The sequence below is a fragment of the Salmo salar genome, chromosome ssa08 (assembly GCF_905237065.1).
Source record: "Salmo salar chromosome ssa08, Ssal_v3.1, whole genome shotgun sequence".
NCBI lineage: Eukaryota > Metazoa > Chordata > Actinopteri > Salmoniformes > Salmonidae > Salmo > Salmo salar.
In genome coordinates, this window is record NC_059449.1 from 3,923,411 (window position 1) to 3,946,659 (window position 23,249).

At 43.3% G+C, this 23,249-nt stretch overlaps 1 protein-coding gene across 3 annotated transcripts in view; it reads right to left on the bottom strand.

The window, feature by feature from the left end:
- LOC106609977 (F-box only protein 41) overlaps positions 1–19,120 on the bottom strand; it is a 98,003-nt gene extending 78,883 nt beyond the window's left edge. For 2 of the 3 annotated variants that reach the window (XM_014209060.2, XM_045722650.1), the window contains exon 1: positions 18,841–19,120. The gene's annotated coding sequence lies outside the window, so the exon portion shown is untranslated. The remainder of the gene's footprint in view (positions 1–18,840) is intronic. The other variant, XM_014209059.2, reaches the window with a different exon arrangement.
- Positions 19,121–23,249: the final 4,129 nt, after the last annotated feature.

Sequence of the window (23,249 nt, forward strand, 5' to 3'; positions counted from 1 at the left end):
AGATCCTCTCCAAACTGGCATTTCTTCATTTGTTGATTACTGTTTGTAAGTAACAACCTGAATAATAATAAAATACCAAGATCATAACGAAGTGTAATGGCCAGTTTCAAATAGGTTTTTATTAAATTAAGAAGCATATCCATGTAAACACGGTTGTCGGTGAACACACACACACACACAAACACACACACACACACACACACACACACACACACACACACACACACACACACACACACCTGGGGCTTCCACTGTGTTCTCAGAATCATGCAAGCCTGCAGGGGGTAAGTCTTGTGCAAGGCAGTACAGTACAGCATTGATCTACAAAGATATTTACTGTATCAGACGTTACTGTATTTTATTGTAAACTCCCTGGTTGGTGGGGTCTAACTATATATAAACTCCCAGTAATGTTGGTGATTTTCCCAATAAATTACTGGGAGTTTATATATGGCGTGTACGACACTTTATTTGTATAGTTTAGTCCCCGTTAGTACACAAAATAATTTTTCTGAGTGTGCTGCCAGCTCATGTTTTTTTATTGTATCACTTATCCTCATGTCTACACAGCATTGAAACTGTTTTGTTCTAACTGACGACATTCAGTTTTGTTTCCGTGCCTGTCCTGCATGACCCTACTGTGCCTAAACTCAGCTCTTCAAGTCTGGACTAGGCCTTCAAAACAATGAAGGGGACCTTTAAAACAGAGATATACAGTTTAAAAGAGCCTTCCCTGGCTGGCAGGCAAACTATAACGGTCTCACAAAACGTCTTTATTGGCGTCCGTTTCTATTCAGGCTTCCAGACGAGAAGGAAGCAAAATGGAAATGAGACAGGATTAACGCCAGGTCAATTACGCCATAAGTGTCCCGGGTAAAATAGAGCAACACAGTTATTCGACTAAAATGGTTTCAGCCAAGGTTTTGAGCGATTAACGTTCAGATTGGTTGAATCCCAAACTACTCCCTATATCGTAGTGCATTCGGCTTGGGTGGTATACCATTTACCAGGGTATTTTGAAATACCCATGGTATGATTTCTAAAACCGTCAATATTAACAGGGATTTGTTTTTCCTTTAGTCTCATCAGACTGAAACTTTCAGAGTTGAAAGTATACATAAATACAACATATTGTAGTTCTATATATTTTAACATTCAAATAAGCAAATGAGACAAAACCTCATTTTAACATGCGCTAATTTGCATATTACAAGAATCTGTTTTTCAACACAGATTTAAAAATATATATATATTGTGATAAGAGACACTCAAATGGTCAGACTACAGATCAGTTTATCAAAATATTGTATTTTCATGGAATTATTTAAAAAAAACACTTCACATGTATGAAGGATGCATATTTTGCATACATTTACAGATAAAATGACACTTAAAATCAAAACACTAAATATAAAAAAAAGCCTGTAAAAGTCTGACTATAAGACCTAAGAACCTGTGTGTGGAATAATGTGAATGTACATCCTTGGAAGACTGAAAAAATGTATTGGCCCATGAGGAACATGTGCAATTAAAATGTACTTTCCATAAATTAATCACATTAAACTCTTATTCATAAACTCAGCAAAAGAATAAACGTACTCTGTCAATTGTATTTATTTTCAACTTAACATGTGTAAATGTTTGTATGAACATAAGATTCAACAACAGACATAAACTGAACAAGTTCCACAGACATGTGACTAACAGAAATTAAATAATGTGTCCCTATACAAAGGGGGGGTCAAAATCAAAAGTAACAGTCCGTTTCTAGTGTGGCCACCAGCTGCATTAAGTAATTAAGTACTGAAGTGCATCTCCTCCTCATGGACTGCACCAGATTTGCCCGTTCTTGTTGTGAGATGTTACCCCACTCTCCCACCAAGGCACCTGCAACTTCCCAGACATTTCTGGGGAGAATGGCCCTTGCCCTCACCCTCCGATCCAACAGGTCCCAGACTTGCTCAATGGAATTGAGATCCGGGCCCTCTTTGCTGGCCATGGCAGAACACTGACATTCCTGTCTTGCAGGAAATCACACACAGAATGAGCAGTATGGCTGGTGGCATTGTCATGCTGGAGGGTCATGTCAGGATGAGCCTGCAGGAAGGGTACCACATGAGGGAGGAGGATGTCTTCCCTGTAATGCACAGCGTTGAGATTGCAGGCAATGACAAAAAGCTCAGTCCAATTATGCTGTGACACACCGCCCCAGACCATGACGGACCCTCCACCTTCAAATCGATCTCGCTCCAGAGTACAGGCCTCGGTGTAACGCTCATTCCTTCAACGATAAACGCGAATCCGACCATCACCCCTGGTGAGACAAAACCGCGACTCGTCAGTGAAGAGCACTTTTTGCCAGTCCTGTCTGGTCCAGCGATGGTGGGTTTGTGCCCATAGGCGACGTTGTTGCCGGTGATGTCTGGTGAGGCCCTGCCTTACAACAAGCCTAAAAGCCCTCTGTCCAGCCTCTCTCAGCCTATTGCAGACAGTCTGAGCACTGATGGAGGGATTGTGCGTTCGTGCTGTAACTCAGGCAGTTGTTGTTGCCATCCTGTACCTGTCCCGCAGGTGTGATGTTCGGATGTACTGATCCTGTGCAGGTGTTGTTACACGTGGTCTGCCACTTGGAGGACGATCGGTCCATCCTGTCTCCCTGTAGCGTCTCACAGTACAGACATTGCAATTTATTGCCCTGGCCAGATCTGCAGTCCTCATGCCTCCTTGCAACATGCCTAAGGCACGTTCACACAGATGAGCAGGGACCCTGGGTATCTTTCTTTTGGTGTTTCTCAGAGTCAGTAGAAAGGCCTCTTTAGTGTCCTAAGTTTTCATAACTGTGACCTTAATTGCCTACCATCTTTAAGCTGTTAGTGTCTTAACGACCGTTCCACAGGTGCATGTTCATTAATTGTTTATGGGTCATTGAACAAGCATGGGAAACAGTGTTCAAACCCTTTACAATGAAGATCTGTGAAGTTACTTGGATTTTTACGAATTATCTTTGAAAGACAGGGCCCTGAAAAAGGCCGTTTCTTTTTTTTTGCTGAGTTTATATCACTTCTAAACTGACAAATAAACATAAAATATACCTTTTACAAAAACATTAGCATGTTTAATACATTTGTTTCAAGCAATAGAGCATATGCTTTGAATACTGGTCTGTTGGACAAATATGCAGTTTGGGCAAATTCTCATATCACTTTGTTCAATTTGTCACATACAATGATTTTGTATGGCTGGTAAAATGTGCAAAACATTAAATCAGCTATGCCTGGCCCATATGTAAGGCCCTCTTTGAGTTGTTGCTGGTGCCGCTTTACTGTCTTGACTGTGTCATTGGACCTGCGCCTACGCTTGTCACACTCCGTTGAAGCAGCATCAGCTCTCACAACACGCCTCACATCCTCCTCTCTGATTGCTTCCAGTGTCACCAAAGTGCAGTCAAGCCACAATTTGTCCATCACATTTGATATAGCAGTGTCTCCCTTATTGAAGGTGGTTACTGCCATACTGGCTGCTGCGTCAATGAGGCTTTTGCCCACGAAGACAGTTTTGGGCCATCGCGACCATATTACAGAGTTCAGACATTCATTTGCATTCTGGGTTCCTCCGTGCTGCATTCTTTTGAGGAGGTTATCATTTGACATCCTATGATATAGGAGGTACCATTTTCTGTGCAACCTCTCTATTCAAAAATGTATGGCTTCCATGGTTTTTGTGACTGGGTGGATCTTCACCATTTTCTAGGGCTCGCTGGTACCAGCACCAAGATGACGAGCATCTACCGTGATTAGGGATTTCGTCTGTTTACATGGAATGGACAAGACCAGCCCAGATAACATTCTTCATGCCCTCTACATCACCCTCGTTATCAAGAATCGCACCCCTGTAATAGTTATGCAGACTCTAACATTTTTTGTGCAGTGTGTTTCCTCTGCCCCCAAGGAGTTTCTCTGAAGTAAGTTTATGAAGCGCTGTTCCCATCATCTTGTGGGCATGATTTATGCATTCTAGTTTCCATATCTCAATGCCTGGGTAGGGATCTAATTTGACAACTGCTTGTATGCAGTACTGTCACCATCTGAGAGCATCTCGTTGTAACGAAAGTGGTGGCGACTGACTGACCTGGCCCACATGCGTTTAGCTGCGTCCTGCTCCATTGCTTTGCTCGAACCTGAGAAGTTTGGAGCACAGTCATCTGCATGGGAATCCTTCCATTCCCTGAACTCCTCCTCACTAATTCCACTTTTCCTTTTCGTCACACACGCATGGCAGTACGAAGACAACACCTCATAGTCTATCACTAGACCTGTTACAATGTCTATGCACATACCTATCCCGTAGTTGGAAGTGAATCCTCTCTTGTGCCATCAAAGGATACATGAATGTCTATGATGGCATCCTCATCCAGCAACTCTGCTATGTCTGGGTCTATATCTGCATATACTCTACTAATTATCTTTGTGGCACTCTCCATTGACTGCAGCCCTCTCTGAATCTCTGCAACTAAAGTGGGGGAAAAGTACTTATCATGGTGTCTGTCGACATTAGTCATAACTGCATGACTAAATAGCAGCATGTTACCCTATGTAAGTATTAGCATATCAGCATGTATTTACTTTATGTAAAGCTAATTTCTCAATAATCACAGTAGGCTACAGCCATAGGACACTGTAGGCCTATGTGACAGTCTCATTATATAGTTATGTTTTCCGATCACTCCATTTATTCACTTTGAATACATTCGCTGGAGCAAGGAAATCTATACACAGCAAGTCACCTGACAATGATGGGCTACTCTCCCCTTTATTTACCTGTCACTCTCCTGTCATGTCTCTGATATGAGCTGAGACGCAAGGAAGGAATCTCTAGGATTTTGCTTATTTTCTTAAGTGCTGCATAACCAAGTCCAAGTTTGTGGGCTAGAAGACCCATCCTCACATTTATGTCAAATGCCACATCTCCCCTGAAGCACTCCTGCAGCCTGGAGGAAGTGTAAACACTCCTCCTAAATGCATCACGATCACCTTCACAGTGTGTACATTCTGTCATGACAGAATCCCTGGTTGGTGGGGTCTATAGTGATTTTCAGTCCAGTGTGTAGACACTTAGGGCAAATTAAATCATGTACAAGTTGGTTTATTTGTGACATGTGGAATAAAAGCCACTGTTGGCTGGCTGGCTGCTGGCTGGTTGATCGCTGCTAGCTGTCATCTTCGTCTCAACCAATTTGCATCTCGACGCGCTGCTCCCGGCTACCTCCTTTTCCTCCATCTACCTGTACTGCCACTGCCTCGATCAGCCTAATTTTTTCTTTAATTCAATGCTTTTCTCGCATTGGCTAACTGAGATCGGCAATTTTTATTCACATACTGTTGGTATATTCCTGGAGATTTGTCTCTCTTTACATAGATTCTTCACGGGATACATTTTCAAACAAGGAAGTGCTGCGCGGCACGTGAGGCATTTTAACCAATCAGGTTGCTGGAAAGGGCCGTTAAATGCCAGTAACCAATCGGATGTCAGGAAATTACTAATATTTCAGCATGAAGCACTACGTCTACAAAGCATATCGCCATGTATGGACCATCTAACAATATGCTCCGGAAAACAAGCTTTTGAATGATTCAACATGGATTTTTAAAAATAGTGGTTGAATATCTACATGAAACATGCTAAGAACAACAAAAAGGTATGCTAGGTGTAGTTGACGGAGTTGGGATAAAATGATACACATCAAGTATTTATATACATTATTGCCAATTTATTTTGACATTTTATGAAAGTAGGGACGTTATAGTAGCAAAATATCCCCAAATCTGAAAATTGACCGATGGTGTCACGTCCTGACCAGCAGAGGGAGTAATTGTATTAGTTTTGGTCAGGACGTGGCAGAGGATTTGTGTTTTTGTATGTATTTCTACGTTCTGTCTAGTTTAGTTTTCTATGTTTAGGTTTGGGTGTTGGACTCTCAATTGGAGGCAGGTGTTTCTAGTTGCCTCTGATTGAGAGTCCTATAATTAGGTGTGTGTTTGGTTTGGGTTTTGTGGGTAGTTGTATTTTGCACTGCTAGTATTCATTTAGCCTGTGAAACTGTCCTTCGTCGTTCTAACTGTTTTGTTGTTTTTTCGTGGTCTCTTTATTTAATAAATATAAAGATGAGCATCGACATTCCCGCTGCGTATTGGTCCTCCCTTCAACACAACGACAACTGTGACAGAACTACCCACCATACCAGGACCAAGCAGCAGAGGAATTCTGGCGAGGACTGGGGAACACGGCGGGTAAGGGAGCCCGAGAGGCAGCCCCAATAAAACATTTTTTGGGGGGCACAGGGGCTGTTTGGCAGGGCGAGATTGGAGACCCAGGCCAGCTCCCCGTACCCTTTTTGGACAGAAACAGACTGGACAGGTCCCGTGCTTTGGGGTAGGTGCTGTGGTGAGGCCTGGTATTTTCCGGCCGGTACACGCAGTACCAGCACCCCGCATGTGCCAGGGGAGAGTGGGCATCCAGCCTGAAGGGGTGATGCCAACCCTGCGCTCGAGACCGCCAGTGCGCCTCTACGGTCCAGTGTTTCCCGCTACACGCACTAGCCTTGAGGTGCGTGTCTCCAGGCTGGCACGTCCTGTACCAGCCCCACGCATCAGGCATCTAGTGCGTCAGCCCAGCCTCGCCAGTCAGGAGTCGCCAGAGCCGCCCGCCAGTCAGGAGTCGCCAGAGCCGCCCGCCTGTCCGCCCGGATCAGCCGGGGTGGCCCGCCTGTCCGCCCGGATCAGCCGGGGTGGCCCGCCTGTCCGCCCGGATCAGCCGGGGTGGCCCGCCTGTCCGCCCGGATCAGCCGGGGTGGCCCGCCTGTCCGCCCGGAGCTGCCGGGGTGGCCCGCCTGTCCTCCGGCCCAGCCGGGGTGGCCCGTCTGCCCTCCGGGTCAGCCGGAGTGGCCCGTCTGCCCGGGTCAGCCGGAGTGGCCCGTCTGCCCGGCGCAGCCATCGCCACCCGCCAGCCGGGCGCAGCCAGGGGCGCCACCTAAGTGGGCAACGCCGAAGGTGGAGCGAGGTCCACGTCCCGCACCTGAGCCACCTCCTATATAGGTGGGTTGGGGAGGGGGGGTGTAGCACAGTGCCGTCGTTGACAGCAGCCACCCTCCCTTCCCTCCCTTTAGTTTAGGGGGATATTTTTTGTTGTTTGGGGGTTTTTGTCTTTTCTTTTAGGTGCAGTCGGGGTCTGCACCTTTAGGGGGGGGGGGGGTACTGTCACGTCCTGACCAGCAGAGGGAGTAATTGTATTAGTTTTGGTCAGGACATGGCAGAGGGTTTGTGTTTTTGTATGTATTTCTACGTTCTGTTTAGTTTTGGGTGTTGGACTCTCAATTGGAGGCAGGTGTTTCTAGTTGCCTCTGATTGAGAGTCCTATAATTAGGTGTGTGTTTGGTTTGGGTTTTGTGGGTAGTTGTATTTTGCACTGCTAGTATTCATTTAGCCTGTGAAACTGTCCTTCGTCGTTCTAACTGTTTTGTTGTTTTTTCGTGGTCTCTTTATTTAATAAATATAAAGATGAGCATCGACATTCCCGCTGCGTATTGGTCCTCCCTTCAACACAACGACAACTGTGACAGATGGAAGCAAAATCACAATTTTTGCCTGTGGTGCCTGGCCTTAAATAAATAAAATATGCAGTCAACTTGTGCAATAGCTCGGTTAATAGATAAAGCAGTTTGCATTCTTAATTTCGCCTATTGCGTTATTTTTTCATTATGAAGCCGTTTCCCAAAGCAGCCGATTGTAAACAAACATACCGTGACTGGCTCAGAGAGCACACGGAAGCTTTCGTGTCATGATGATCCAATGTTGTGCAGCTCAAGAGAGGTGATCAGGTTACTTGAAATTAACTACTAAATGTTTGCCAGCTAAATACAGTAACTATAAGTTTAGCAAATAAATTCTCTTCAGCTCAGGGCTCCAGCTATGCATTTGGTTTGCTAACTTGCAAGATCAAGCTTCTTGGTTACATTGTTTACAGCGTGCCTTTGAAGGGGTATGGTAGTAGGTGCCAGGTTGCACCAATTTGAGTGTGTCAAGAACCGCAATGCTGCTGGGTTTCACGCTGAACAGTTTCCCCGTTTATCAATAAATGCTCCACCACCCAAAGGACATCCAGCCAACTTGGCACAACTGCGGGAAGCATTGGAGTCAACAAGGGCCAGCATCCCTGTGGAACGCTTTCAACACCTTGTAGACACCATGCCCCGACGAATTGAGGGTGTTCTGAGGGAAAAAGGGGGGCAAGACTGAGAAGAAGAACGTTGAAACAATGTTTCGCCTATGGGTCTGCAGAAGCTAGCAGGTCTAAAAATGGAAGCCAGGGATACCAGCTAACTCCCAGAATCCTGTTCTGCTGTGATGAAAGGATCTGTGGCATGCTAACAGGAAGTTGAAATTACTTGTCAGTGAAAGGTCACAGAGAGAGAGATCAAGACAAGGTGATGACAGCAGAGAGGGAATGTAAAAAAACAAGTGAGGGCAAGCGGCACAGACAGCCGAGGGGTTGAGCTGTGGGCGTTGGGAGGGAAGGGACACAGATGGTAGAGGAAACAAAGAAGTGACATGGTAACAAGGGACTGCAGCAGTAGACAGGCCAGGAGGGCCCCAGCCACTGTGAATAACACCTCTGACTTATATTAAGAGGGAGAGGGTGGGAAGAGAGATTGCTGGTGTCACTATTATCAAGCTGTGCAGTGCGTGTGATTTAGTTAGCCAGCGTCCTAGGAAAGAGATGGTGTATCGTTCCCAGTGAGGGTTAAGGATGTTTTGCATTTTTGCTTTGTTTTGAGTGAGATTATACATGATTGCTTTAGCGTTCCTGCCTTGACTGCAAGTCTGCATTGACTGGCCAAGCAGGGACAATAATGTAGTGTTTTGAATAATCTTTCTGTTGTATGGCTGAGTCTAAAATAGAACCCTATTCCCAATGACAGTGTGCTAGTGTTGACAAGAACACTCAAAAATAGAAGCCTACAATATATAACACCCCCCTTTCAGACAAACAGATCCACAGACCCTCACGGACAAACTGATTGACCTCTTTGAGCTAATAACACAATGAGCTTTCCCGTTCCATCAGTATCATCTCACCGGGTGAATGTAGAGAAGCTGACCTTTAATTAGACCCAGACGGACTCCGAGGGAGACGACCCATCGTGTGCCCATCACCAAGTGGCTTTTAAAACGACATCCAGTGGCTTTTAAACAACAATCCATACTGCTGGCCCACAATAGATACCTAATCACCCAAATCAGAGGTATTTCTGAAATAATCGGAAGCACTGAAATCAGTGCTGAATTGCGTCCCATTATCGGTAAGCACTGTACAGTTGAAAAGAGATGCATCCCGTCATCGTCCTGATCTTAGTGTTGTTCAGATCGTTCAAGGGTTTTATTCTGAAGATGTGAACGAGAAAGTTTACGAGTGAGAGGAATTAAATGTATACATTTTATAGAGGCATGTAATTACAAACATATTGGCGAACGCTATGACAAGGACAATAACTAACATGCCCCTGTGTTTTACGGTGTTCCCGTTGGCTACACAGATTCCCATATCTCCTTACTGTATAAGGGCTTCTGCTAAGATTGTAAAGTTCCAGCAACTTTCCCAAAATTCCCAGGTTTTCAAGAAATCACAGTTAAAATCGATTCCACAAATCAGGAGGGAATAAGCAGGAAATACAGAATCCTCCAACCAGGATTTCTGGAAAGGTTACCAGAGGTTAGCTACCCTAGCTTTTGCCTTACCTCTAACACTGGTTTACTGAAACCCCCAATGTCAGCTAGGCTTTTGCATGAGCTTGTCAGTGTTAGCCCTGAGTAAGCTACTGGCTCTCCCAAGACAGACAAATCACACAGCCAAGGGCTACCCACATGACAGCAGAGGGCCAATCACATAGCCAGCCAATTGAACAGAATGTCAACAAAGTCCCACTCTATTCAAATGGTGTGGACTGTGTCACACAACGGTCTACCTTTCCTTCATGACAGTTGATAGGGGATGATAGGTGAAAGCCACGGTGGGACGTGGAAACCTGTCCACTCCTTTCATGTATACGTGGTTATGAAGGACAGGAGATAAGGAGACCGTTTAAGAAGATTGGGGCACAGATACTGTGTGAAGGAAAAGATACAGGAAAAGGTGGGAATTTTTAGAGTAGATACACTGGATGCAGCTGTTGATGACTGAGGAGACACTACGATTATTGTCCTAGCCTCACAGTACAGTAGCAGTCGCGTAATCGACAATAACTGAAATCAAAAATATATATAAATTGTCATGAGCGTCTTAAAGTAGTTTTAGATGCAGAGTATTCAACTTTAATTTTCAAGTAGACATAGTTTACCCAGTTGGCACCACAAGGAGGCCTGACAATAAACAACAGTAACACAGTGAGCGTATTGTGTCGGGTCACATTCTCCGTGGTAACACGGTGCGACTGTCATGGTTCTGGATCAGCCACTCAGTGAGAAGCTACAGCAGGGCTACGTCCCGATTCTTCACCCTTTTCCAGAAGTGTGCACGTGTAAGCATTTGCTGGAGGGAGTTTCCACAATTGTCAAATGCATGCGAGAAAGTGTGCAAGTGCAGGAGAAGGGTGGAGAATTGGGGCTGAGAGCTGGGAGGAGATGGGATGGCTGTGGCTGCATAGCACTGCACAGCATAAGGACACTGGGTCTTTGAGGAAACTCGCTCAGAGTCGGTTGACCGTAATTAATTTACCAGAATTTTACATAATTATGACATAATATTTAAGGTTGTGCAATGTAACAGCAATATTTAGACTTAGGGTTACCACCGTTCGATAAAATACAGAACGGTTCCATATTTCACTGAAAGAATAAACGTTTTGTTTTCAAAATGATAGTTTCCGGATTTGACCATATTAATGACCTAAGGCTCGTATTTGTGTGTGTTATAATTAAGTCTATGATTTGATATTTGTTAGAGCAGTCTGACTGAGCGGTGGTAGGCAGCAGCAGACTCGTAAGCATTCATTCAAACAGCACTTTACTGCGTTTGCCAGCTGCTCGTAGTAATGCTTTTGAAGCACAGCGCTGTTTATGACTTCAAGACTATCAACTCCCGAGTTTAAGCTGGCAATACTAAAGTGCCTATAAGAACATCCAATAGTCAAAGGTATATGAAATACAAATGGTATAGAGAGAAATAGTCGATGCGTCATAATTCCTACAACCTAAAACTTCTTAACTGGGAATATTGAAGACTCGTGTTAAAAGGAACCGCCAGCTTTCATATGTTCTCATGTTCTGAGCAAGGAACTTAAACGTTAGCTTTCTTACATGGCACATATTGCACTTTTACTTTCTTCTGCAACACTGTTTTTGCATTATTTAAACCAAGTTGAACAGGTTTTATTATTTGAGACAGAATGTATTTTATTTATGTATTATATTAAGATAACACTTATTTTAATTGTTCATTCAGTATTGTTGTAAAAGAAAAAAGAAATTGGTCCGATTAATCAGTATCGGCTTTTTTTAGTCCTCCAAAAATCGGTATTTGCGCTAAAATCATAATCGGTCCTCCTCTAATTCGCAAACCCAACCTCCCTGACCAACCGCCCTCCTATCGTTTCTGTCATCAGTAACCTTAACAGTAATCTTAAATACGTGATTGTTCCTGTGTTACTCAGTTGGTAGAGCATGTCGCTTGCAATGCCAGGGTTGTAGGTTCAATTCCCATGGGGGACCAGTATGAAAAAAGTATAAAAATGTATGCACTCACTACTGTAAGTCGTTCTGGATAAGAGCATCAGCTAAATGACTGAAACGTAAATCATTGAGATGGACTGTATACAAATTAGTGTATATTCCAATACTTTGTGTGCCTTTCACGAATTTCCAATAGGTAATTTGTGTCCATTTCACAAAAATCTGTGATAGTGGGTTATGTGTGCTTGCTTTAAATCGCTGGCATCACGGCCGTTATTATGTTATCTAACCCAAGGGCGCTGCCTTATTGTCAAGCTGTCAGTGCCTTGCCAAAGCCCAGATTGAATGGGCGCTAAACCATTTCACAGCCTTTTCCCTATAGCCTCCCTATAAACACTTGTGCACATACAGCCTTGTGTGTTTGCAAATAGAATGAGGCTTAGACTTTTCATTTTATAGAGGGCAGATCTTCTATAGAGGGAAACTGTGAGGAAAATGGCCTCAGGAGCAGAGCAAGAAATCACAGACTGTCTCTCAGGTTGCGACCCAAATGGCACCATATTCCCTATATAGTGCAGTGGTCAAAAGAAATCAAATCAAATTGTATTTGTCACATGTGCCGAATACAATAGGTTATTAATACAACCTTACTGCATTTCCATTCTGCTGTGAGATTTCTAAACACAATATATGAGGTCTTTGATTTTTGGGGTGGCAAAGCAACGTGCATTGATGTGTGTCCACAATCCATACATCTAACCTATGTTAGGGGAGACAGAGGGACACCAATTAGTACTGTGCAAATATCCATCAAGGATACATGTAATATTTCAATTGATTCAGACCCTGGAATGCCAGATGGGTGGGGTTTGCACTTTAGGGACTATTTCATTGGTTCCATTGCGCCAGGCAAGTTCAGTCAAGAACTGCTTGAAAGTATTATGAACAATTTGATCACAGGTCTGAATATGTACAGTGCATCTTCAAGGTGATTGACTCTGCACAGCTGTCACCAAGTACTGTATGTGTGGCGAGACTCCCAAATCCTGGCCGGAGAATTTCTGCTGCCCCATTGGGATTCCTCTCCACCTCCCAGTAATTCACCACTACAGATCTCACACTCACTCAAACTAAACCACTCACTAGTGGGAAAAGAGTTACTTTGATTAAGGAGGGAACTGGTAGATTGGTGAAGGGGCAGCTCTTGGCAGGGGATGAAGTGAAAAAGCAAGTGTAGGAAAAGCAGGCAAAGAAAGGCTGGGAGGTTGACCGTGTCCCAAATGGCACCCATTTCCCTATAAAGTGCACTACTTTTGACCTGAGCACCACATAGGGAATAGGGTGTAATTTGGGACGCAGATGGCGTAAGCATTTCACTGTAAGGTTGTATTCGGCACATGCGACAAATATAATTTTATGATATTCCCCTTCTGACTGGGGATGGCCTTTATTCACACAATGGCAAAGGTCTGATTGATCTGATTCACTATTATTGGAAAAAGAGTGAAAACAAAATGAAATATATACATGTCATGCTGATTGCAGAGTCAGGATTTGGCGTAAGTCCATGGCCCCATCCTGATACCAATTGAGCAACGTTCTCATTCCCCGAAGAATTCAGGATGTTCTGGATACAAAGCGTGTCTGATCTGGTACTTGATGGGTGTACCTTATAAACTGGCCACTGAGTGTATACATGGTGCTGTATCGAATCTCCGTTCAAGATTGATGGGGAGATCAGAGGCAGTCGACAACTGAGGTCTCTAATGTAAACAAAAACAAGCTCTCGTTACAGTTCCATAGCGACAGTCATAGATAGTGTAGTGGCGCTATGGGACAGGAGGAGTACAATCAATGTTGTTTTGCCAGAGGTGATGCGATACTGTATGTCTACTTGAGGAAAATTACTATGGAATTGTGACGCTCCGCTGTCACTGTAGAGAATAGTTGGCACCTACACAAGAAAAAATGTCTATGGGAAGATCCGCTGTCCCAGACACACACAGTTGGGAATACTTGACACTCAACTGTCTGCACGACAGACAGTAAAACATTCTGCATGAGAATGAAATTTCACTGAATATGCAGCATTCCTCTGAGGTAACTAGTTGTTAAAGGAGTGCAGTAGTTGACAGAGATAGTGCTCATCGGTCACCATTGTCAAGGAGATTTTCTTGAATCGTTTTGGGAATGTCTTCCACCTGGGCCACTGTGTAAAAAGTGAACAAAAATGTCCCATGAATTTCTACTCGAAACTCAATACAAAGAAGAAATAGGTCTAGGCTTGAGGAACAATTGTCTGCAAAGGAAACTAAATGAAAAGCCTCTGGGTCAATTGGGAAGTAAAAATCTTATCAGAGCTTAATATATTTATACTGAACAAAAATATAAAAAACGCAACATGTTGGTCCCATGTTTCATGAGCTGAAATAAAAGACCCCAGAAATGTTCCATACGTACAAAAAGCTTGTCTCTCAAATTGTGCGCAAATTTGTTTACATCCCTGTTAGTGAGCATTACTCCTTTCCAAGATAATCCATCCACCTGACAGGTGTAGCATGTCAAGAAGTTGATTAAACAGCATGATCATTACACAAGGTGAACTTTGTGCTGGGGACAATAAAATGCCACTAAAATGTGTAGTTATCACACAATGCCAGAGATGTCTAAATGTTGAGGTAGCATGCAATTGGCATGCTGACTGCAGGAATGTCCACCAGAACTGTTGCCAGAGAATTGAATGTACATTTCTCTACCATAAGCCACATCATTTTAAAGAATTTGGCTGTACGTCCAACCGACCTCGCAACCGCAGACCACGTGTAACCACGCCAGCCCAAAACCTCCACATTTGGCTTCTTCACCTGCGGGATCATCTGAGACCAGCCACCCGGACAGCCGATAAAACTGTGGGTTTGCACAACTAAAGAATTTCTGCACAAACTGTTACAAACCATCTCAGGGAAGGTCATGTGAGTGCTCGTCGTCCTCACCAGTGTCTTGATCTGACTGCAGTTTGGCGTTGTAACCAACTTCAGTGGGAAAATGCTCACCTTCGATGGACCACTGGCACGCTGGAGAAGTGTGCTCTTCTCAGATGAATCCAGGTTTCAACTGTACCGAACAGATGGCAGACAGTGTGTATGGCGTCGTGTGGGCGAGCGGTTTGCTGATGTCAATGTTGTGAACAGAGTGCCCCATGGCGGTGGGGTTATGGTATGGGCAGGCCTAAGCTACAGACAAACAGTTACATTTTATTGATGGCAATTTGAATGCACAGAGATACCTTGATGAGATCCTGAGGCCCATTGTCGTGCCATTCATCCGCCGCCATCACCTCATGTTTCAGCATGATGATGCACAGCCACGTCGCAAGGATATGTACACAATTCCTGGATGCTGAAAATGTCCCAGTTCTTCCATGGCCAGTAAACTCACCAGACATGTCACCCATTGAGCATGTTTGGGATGCTCTGGATCGATGTGTACGACAGCGTGTTCCAGTTCCCGACAATATCCAACAACTTCGCACATCCATTGAAGAGGAGCGGGAAAACATTCCACAGGCCACAATCAACAGCCTGATTAACTCTAGGCGAAGGAGATGTGGCCAACTATTATTATTTGACCATGCTGGTCATCTATGAAAGTTTGAACATCTTGGCCATGTACTGTTATAATCTCCACCCGGCACAGCCAGAAGAGGACTGGCCACCCCTCAGAGCCTGCTTCCTCTCTAGGTTTCTTCCTGGGTTCCTGACTTTCTAGGGAGTTTTTCCTAGCCACCGTGCTTCTACATCTGCATTGCTTGCTGTTTGGGGTTTTAGGCTGGGTTTCTGTATAGCACTTTGTGACATCGGCTGATGTAAAAAGGGCTTTATAAAATACATTTGATTGAAATGGTGGTCACAGATGCTGACCAGTTTTCTGATCCACGCCCCTCTTTTTTTTTTTAAAGGTATCTGTGACCAACAGATGCATAACTGTATTCCCAGTCATGTGAAATCCATAGATTAGGGCCTAATTAATGTATTTTAATTGACTGATTTCCTTATATCAGTGGTCACCAACCTTTTGAGTCAAGATCACTTTCGCAGTCAAAAAGCAAGCCGAGATCTAACGCTCAGAATTTATTTTTTAAACATGACTTTTAACATGAACCTAATAAAAACAGTTCTGTAGGAATGATGTTTGGGCAGTAGGCCTAATACATTATCACAGAATATTGGCTTTATGCATGGCCTGCCAATATTTTTATTCTCAGACCATATCATCTTTCAAAACTCAAGCTTTGATAACAAAATAGATCAGTTGGTGTGTAGCACTTGTGAGGCACTGCGGACCATAAATTGAAATAATTAGCTTTTTTATTTTACTGGACTGATGGTACCTGCATCTAATGGCCATCGTGCTTTCAAGACAACCGGGAACTCAGAAAAAAATTAAATAGTCAAAATGATTAAGTCTGTGATCTTCAGGTCGGTAGGTCAGAGCTCTAGAAAGATGCCAGAGTTTCTGACTTGGAATTCCGAGTTGGATGACCATTCAAAATAATTTTTTCCCCAGTCGGATCTTGTTTTTTTCCCCAGAGTTCCCAGTTGTCTTGAACACGGCATTAGTCTCAGCGGAGGGAGGGAGAGACTGACCAGAGAGGGGACAGTCTTCCACCTGGTCTGCATCAGTCATGCACAGATTCATGTTGTTCCTATGACCAGAGAAAGTGAAATGGTCCTCTATATTAAAGTATGCACGACGGGCTGCTAATAATAATACAAAATGTAGGGCTGTCGATACACTTGGCTACTCATTCATTGCAGCAGCACCAGTGGAAGTACGGAGAAAAGCATTTTATGTTTTGCAATCGTGTTGAATAAAAAAAGTGTTGACAGTGATGAATTAAAAACAATCATGAACACACTCAGAAAAACAGCAGCTCTTTGCTGTATTCTGACAGTCTCTCTGTGGCCATGGTTTTAAAAGCTTTTAAATCTTACTTAGGTCAGTATCAAACTTTGCTATGGCCGGGTTCGTGGAAGCTCTGTAGGCACTGAGCCTACAGAAATGTTTGGCGATCAACTAGGAATGCCTTGAAGATCGACCAGTTGGCGGACATTGCCTTATAAGAACCGTAACTCAGTAAAATCTTTGAAATTGTTGCACGTTACGTTTATATTTTTGGTTCAGTGTAAATATGTTACTGAGACCCGTTATGTGATTGTGACCTACATTATCCTCATATTGGCTAACTTATTTGCAGTGGTAATTGACTGGGAAGTGAAATCCCCTGTGATAGTAAGACTGAATGACCAGCTTATTCTAGTACAGGCAGAGAGATTTCTGTGGAGGGCTGACTGTCTTTACCTTTAAAATGAGAGGAAACAATATCTTTCTTCTCGAGCGATGTACATGCAAATGTATTTCAATTGACTAAACGTGTGCGTGCAGTTTCTTCTGAAAAATAAAATGCAGTGTGTGGGGGGGGGGGTCTGTGCATGCAAGAGTGCGCTTGTGTATTTGATGGTTTGTTTGCGTGCATGCAATTTCATCTTGTATTTAGCCCTAAAAGTAAATAATATGTGCAATCTTACTTGTTTCCACTATTAAATCGGTCTGCTAATACAGGACTAGTAAAGCCCCAGTGCACTACTTTTGAAAAAAAAACATGTAAATGAATGAAAATCGAGTAAATATTGTAAAGTACACTCACTAAAGCATAGCTGTGGGAAGTCGGGGTGCTGAGGGTACAGGGGGTGCTATAGCACCCTCAACACCTGTACTTCCCGCGGCTATGCTTTAGAGTGTACTTTACTGCATTTATACTTGGGATATCACTTTTGAACAGGAAAAGTTCAAAAATGACTGGAGGACATCTTTAAAGCTTGACTTCAGTCACATCGGATGGGTGCCCAACAGAGCAGCAAGGGCGCTGCAACAGCGAGGCAGTATTTCCCACAGTAGTCAGCCAGTCACACACAAACTGTAAATGAGTATTTCCCCACTGGTCACACACAGCACTATTTCCCACACTAGAGTAGCCTTGTCTGTCACTTTAGGCAAAGTGCTGCTTTGGCTTCAAGAGCTGTGTGGGCAGATCTGGGAAGTTTTCTAAGTGGCCAAGCAGGAGCAATGCATAATGACAAGTCATGATTTCCTTTGAGACCTTCCCCTTGAGCTCAAGTATATTTAGTGGGACAGCTGGCGGTACTATGGGGCTCATAGCTGAGTAGTGGGCTCTTTCAAATATAAACACATATTTAAAGTGAATGATGATATGACGTACTATAGTCCTTAAATCATATTGCTTTGATGTTTGGACATTATGCCCAAATAAAATGTCATTTCACGGAATAAAAACACATGGATATACTGGAATGAGAAAGTGTTTCTTGACTGTTAAAAAGATTCAAATAAAGGTCTTATTATATACAAAAATAGGCTACATTACACGTTATCATCTGAAAAAGGATTCCACCGAATAGATGATATCCTGTTTTGACGGGCATGGGCCAGATGTTTACTAACCGTCACGTAGCCTATGAGCAGCAAATTAGGCCGGTGTCATGACATTATGGATTCCGAATGATTCGATTGACAACTGATTGATTAAGTGACAATTACACACGTGCAATGAATGGCTATACATATTGATTGCAGCAATCGCACTGACTGAACGTTATCAGTCTTCGATTGGGTGTGAAGACCCAAAGACAAGTGGCATAAGGTAGTCTACCGCAGCAGGAACATGCGGCTTGACTGTAACCTATCATTCATCGATTTGAATAAGCGGAGGAAAACATCACGTTTTATTAAATAACATAACATTGACAAATATCAATGCGGTCGTGTCGATACGGATGACAACGTGCAGAAGGCGGCGTGTGTCCGGCGCGGGTAGTAACGTAGCACTAGCAGCATGCCCTGATTTTCCTGCCTACCATTTTCGACAGTGCACAGACCATCACTGGTGTCCTGCCTGCTTGCTCTAATTTTGAGTTATTTTCAGCCATTCCCTCGTACGTGGTGTCAACGGCATTGTTCGACTGATACATTCACACAAACACTAAGCACTGTCATCCCCCCCCAAAAAAAACATTATGTAGGGTAAAAAAGCGCTTCTCACCTCGCAATTTTCTCCCCATTTGTCGTTCGAGCCAAGGTACCGCTCCAGCATTCGTTGACGTCACACGCCCCACTCTGCAGCAGAAATACAGTAGGCTTGCTCTGGAGCGGGAGGGCGCACAGGGAGAGCGAAGGAGAGAAAATAAGGCTGCTCGAGCTCCAATAAAGATTTCTGCCGGCCGAAATCTAGAAGATGAAAGGCATCCCTCTACCTGTGTGATTCCCAAGGAGCTTTCATTCCTGTGAACACAGGACAGAAAAACACTGGATCGTTCCCTGGAGAACTAGGCCTTCAGATGAATGCATGCGTACAGAGAAGAATTCTACAAACAAATCTTTTTTTTTTTGAAAGCATGTCCAAGTAGGGCTAGTCACTGCAACTGCATGTACCAGTGATAATGACCTCCTGTCATGTCATCTATAATGGGCTCAACACTTTATTCCAACCAATCAATCAGTAATAAATGTATCAATCAATGAGATTCTCTGTTCAATAAAAAAAAGTGCCCGTATAAACGGGTAGACAACATCCCAGGCTTATCCACTATAAAAATCAGCAGCAAGAGGACTAGGAGTCGTGTGTGTGCGCGTGCGTGCGTGCGCAGAGGCGTCATGCTCATAGGGGACACAGGGCCACGTGCCCCCTCAGATGTCCTGGTAACAAAATATAGAATGATGATTATGGCTCTAGATTGCAGGAAAAGGTCTTTTCACCTTTGCAAAATTCTCAAACTTTTTGACCTGGTGCCTAGTGTATGTGTGCGTGTGTGTCATGTGTGTGTGTTGTGCATGCGTGTGAATCTGCCTGTCTGTCACTGTGTGCGATGGGCTATTAGCAAATTGCTACATGGTTAGGGAGGGTGACAGACAGGAATCTGTAAAAGAAAAGGGCAATGGAGAAGTTCAACTATTTCAATATAGCCTACACATTTGTTTTTGTTATATACAAGCCCAATCCAATTGTCTATCAAGATAGAGGAAATTCTCAAGGATTAATCCTATGCTACCCTTCTTGTCATTTCTCATCATTGCTATCATTTTCCTTTAGATATCAAAAAAAGCTCTAATGCTGGGTGGCATTCATTAGTGTACATTAGTGTAATGTAATGTAAACAAGCGTTACTCAGGTAGTCCCTTCCTGTTTCAGTCTGTTTTATTCCATGTGGTGCCTAGTGAATGCAACCCTGGTGTTTATTGTTCCCAATACAGGTTCAGCCAGGACACAGTGTGCAATACAATGCATGGATGATACTGCAGGTCCTGCCTGTCAGTGTGCAGTCTGATGTTTTGATTAGGGGGGCTAAAGTACCACCTTGTGGCCAAATGAGAAGACTGCACGCCATCGTTCTCCAAATTAAAGGGCAACACCACCACTTTTCAACCTCATTTTCATTATATCCAGCACAATACCAGTGTCAATATGTGAAAACGGCTCATTTCTGTTTTGTAAAAAAATAAAAACTAATTAAAAAAGTTCTACCTGATGACATCTTCAAAAGTTAACATTTCAAAAATGGATTCTCAAATACTGAGATTTGCTGTGACTTTGTGAGCAAGAAAAGATCCTCCCTTGGGCTAGAAACTGGATGCAGGGTTTGAAAATCACTGGGTTTTTTATACTTTTAATCCTACCTTGTGATATCACAGAGAAGCATTTTTTTAGTACCTTTCTTTATAACAACAGATCATAGAAAGTCTCTGTTTCCACATAAGAGACACTGGTTTGGTGCTGGAGATTTTGAATATGAGGTTGACAGTCAAAAACACTGCCTGGAGCCCTTCAGAGATTGGTCCTATTCAGGAATGAAATGGAAGCAAATGGGCCGAAAAGTTGCAAAACATTTTGCCACGCTGTACACCAATTAATATTATCTTGTGCACTCAAAAATACATAAATTACTTTTAGGGGATTTTAATAGTATATTGTTTGTTCCGATACAAATCGAACACTATATTTCTCAAGGATGTCCTATGCACTATGTATGGAATAGGGTGGCATTTGGGAGCCAAGAAGAAAATCCTGGTGGTGTTCAAGTGGCAGTTAGCCAGAAGATTCTGACCGTACCGTTTCGCTTGTTTACACTGAGCTGCACTGGGGTCGGAACGCCATCATGGTTAGATTAAGAAACTGTAGGAGCCGGCGCGAGATCAAAGCAGGGAGGGGATATGCCACTGTAATCCAAATTGTAACTTTATCCAAACTGATACATCGAGAAGATTGAACTACTGCTAGTTTTTCCAGAAAACAGTCCTTTTTTGTCCTCATGCTAGCTAGCTGTAGCCACCGCAGCCATTTTGCAATGGCAGTGTCAGCCAATCAGCTCTTTTGTTGTTCAATGCAACATGCCATTCCATAACACATCCTTGTCGGTGTTAGAATAAAACCTTAATTGCTTGGATTAAATTAAGATGATACTGTACCAAAGTTCCAAGACGATGATGTCAAAGTACTGTGACAGATTTAGATCAGCCACTTCTCCCATCCGTTCCTTTCATTCCGTTTTTTTATTAGAAGTGACGGCCCCATTGGCTGCTGTGTAATAGTAGGGCTGTGAACCTTTATTGTCTCTTGATTGGCTGATTGAGACATGCTGTGTTTTGGTCTGCTTTCATCATTGAGCAAACACCCTCCGCTGGTGTAGATATTATTAATATCCGTTTGCATAGCAACCATAATAATAAATAATATATGCTATAACACATGCTTGACATTTCAATACAATAAAGTCGTTTTTTTTCTCTTTCCAAGAGTGTATTTTAATGCTGGTTGGCCGTGAGGATGGAGGGAGGAATAAGAAAAGAAAAGAATGGAGGAAGGAAAAATGTCAAGAATGAGATTTGGAGTCAACCTCTCGTCTAGCTTTTTCTTTGTACCTTGTACCATGTAATTCAAAAGACCTTGAATGACAGAGAACGTTGAATGATGCCAGTGCATGTCACAGATAATACAGTACAGTACAGACAGTACAGATAATAAGATACACACAGATCCAGAAAAGGGCACAGAACATTTCAGAGACAGGGTCTACGCCCCAAATGGCACCCTATTCCCTACATAGCATACTACTTTTGGGCCAGAGCCCATGAGGAATAGGAAAAGGTATCATCTGAGACGGATCTAGTATTCAGCATACTAGTATTGCTCCCCAATGCAGTGATTATCTCAGCGAAGAATGTCTTTTCGATCATATTGGGCTGTGTGACTGTGTCAATACCAACATGAAGTCAATAGACTTATGTAAAAAAAAATACACACAGTGGTTTGTTAAAGTATTCACCCCCCTTGGCGTTTTACCTATTTTGTTGCCTTACAACCTGGAATTAAAATAGATTTTGGGGGGGGGGGTTGTATCATTTCATTTACACAACATGCCTACCACTTTGAAGATGCTAAATATTTTTTCTTGTGAAACAAACAAGAAATAAGACAAAAAAACGTTAAACTTGAGCGTGCATAACTATTCACCCTTCAAAGTCAATACTTTGTAGAGACACCTGTTGCAGCAGTTACAGCTGCAAGTCTCTTGGGGTATGTCTCTATAAGCTTGGCACATCTAGCCACTGGGATTTTTGTCCATTCTTCAAGGCAAACCTGCTCCAGCTCCCTCAAGTTGGATTGGGTTCAGCTGGTGTACAACAATCTTTAAGTCATACCACAGATTCTCAATTGGATTGATGTCTGGGCTTTGACTAGGCCATTTCAAGACATTTAAATGTTTCCCCTTAAACCACTCGAGTGTTGCTTTAGCAGTGTGCTTCGGGACATTGTCCTGCTGGAAGGTGAACCTCCGTCCCAGTCTCAAATCTCTGGAAGACTGAAACAGGTTTCCATCAAGAATTTCCCTGTATTTAGCGCCATCCATCATTCCTTCAATTCTGACCAGTTTCTCAGTCCCAGCCGATGAAACACATCCCCACAGCAGGATGCTGCCACCACCATGCTTTACTGTGGGGATGGTATTCTCGGGGTGATGAGAGGTGTTGGGTTTGTGCCAGACATAGCATTTTCCTTGATGGCCAAAAAGCTTCATTTTAGTCTCAACTGACCAGAGTACCTTCTTCCATATGTTTGGGGAGTCTCCCACATGCCTTTTTGGCGAACACAAACGTGTTTGATAATTTTTTTCTTTAAGCAATGGCTTTTTTTCTGGCCACTCTTAAAGCCCAGCTCTGTGGAGTGTACAGATTAAAGTGGTCCTATGGACAGAAACTCCAATCTCCGCTGTGGAGCTTTGCAGCTCCTTCCGGGTTATCTTTGGTCTCTTCTTAATGCCCTCCTTGCCTGGTCCTTGAGTTTTGGTGAGCGGCCCTCTCTTGGCAGGTTTGTTGTGGTGCCATATTCTTTCCATTTTTTAATAAAGGATTTACTGATGCTCCGTGGGATGTTCAAAGTTTCAGATATTTTTTTAT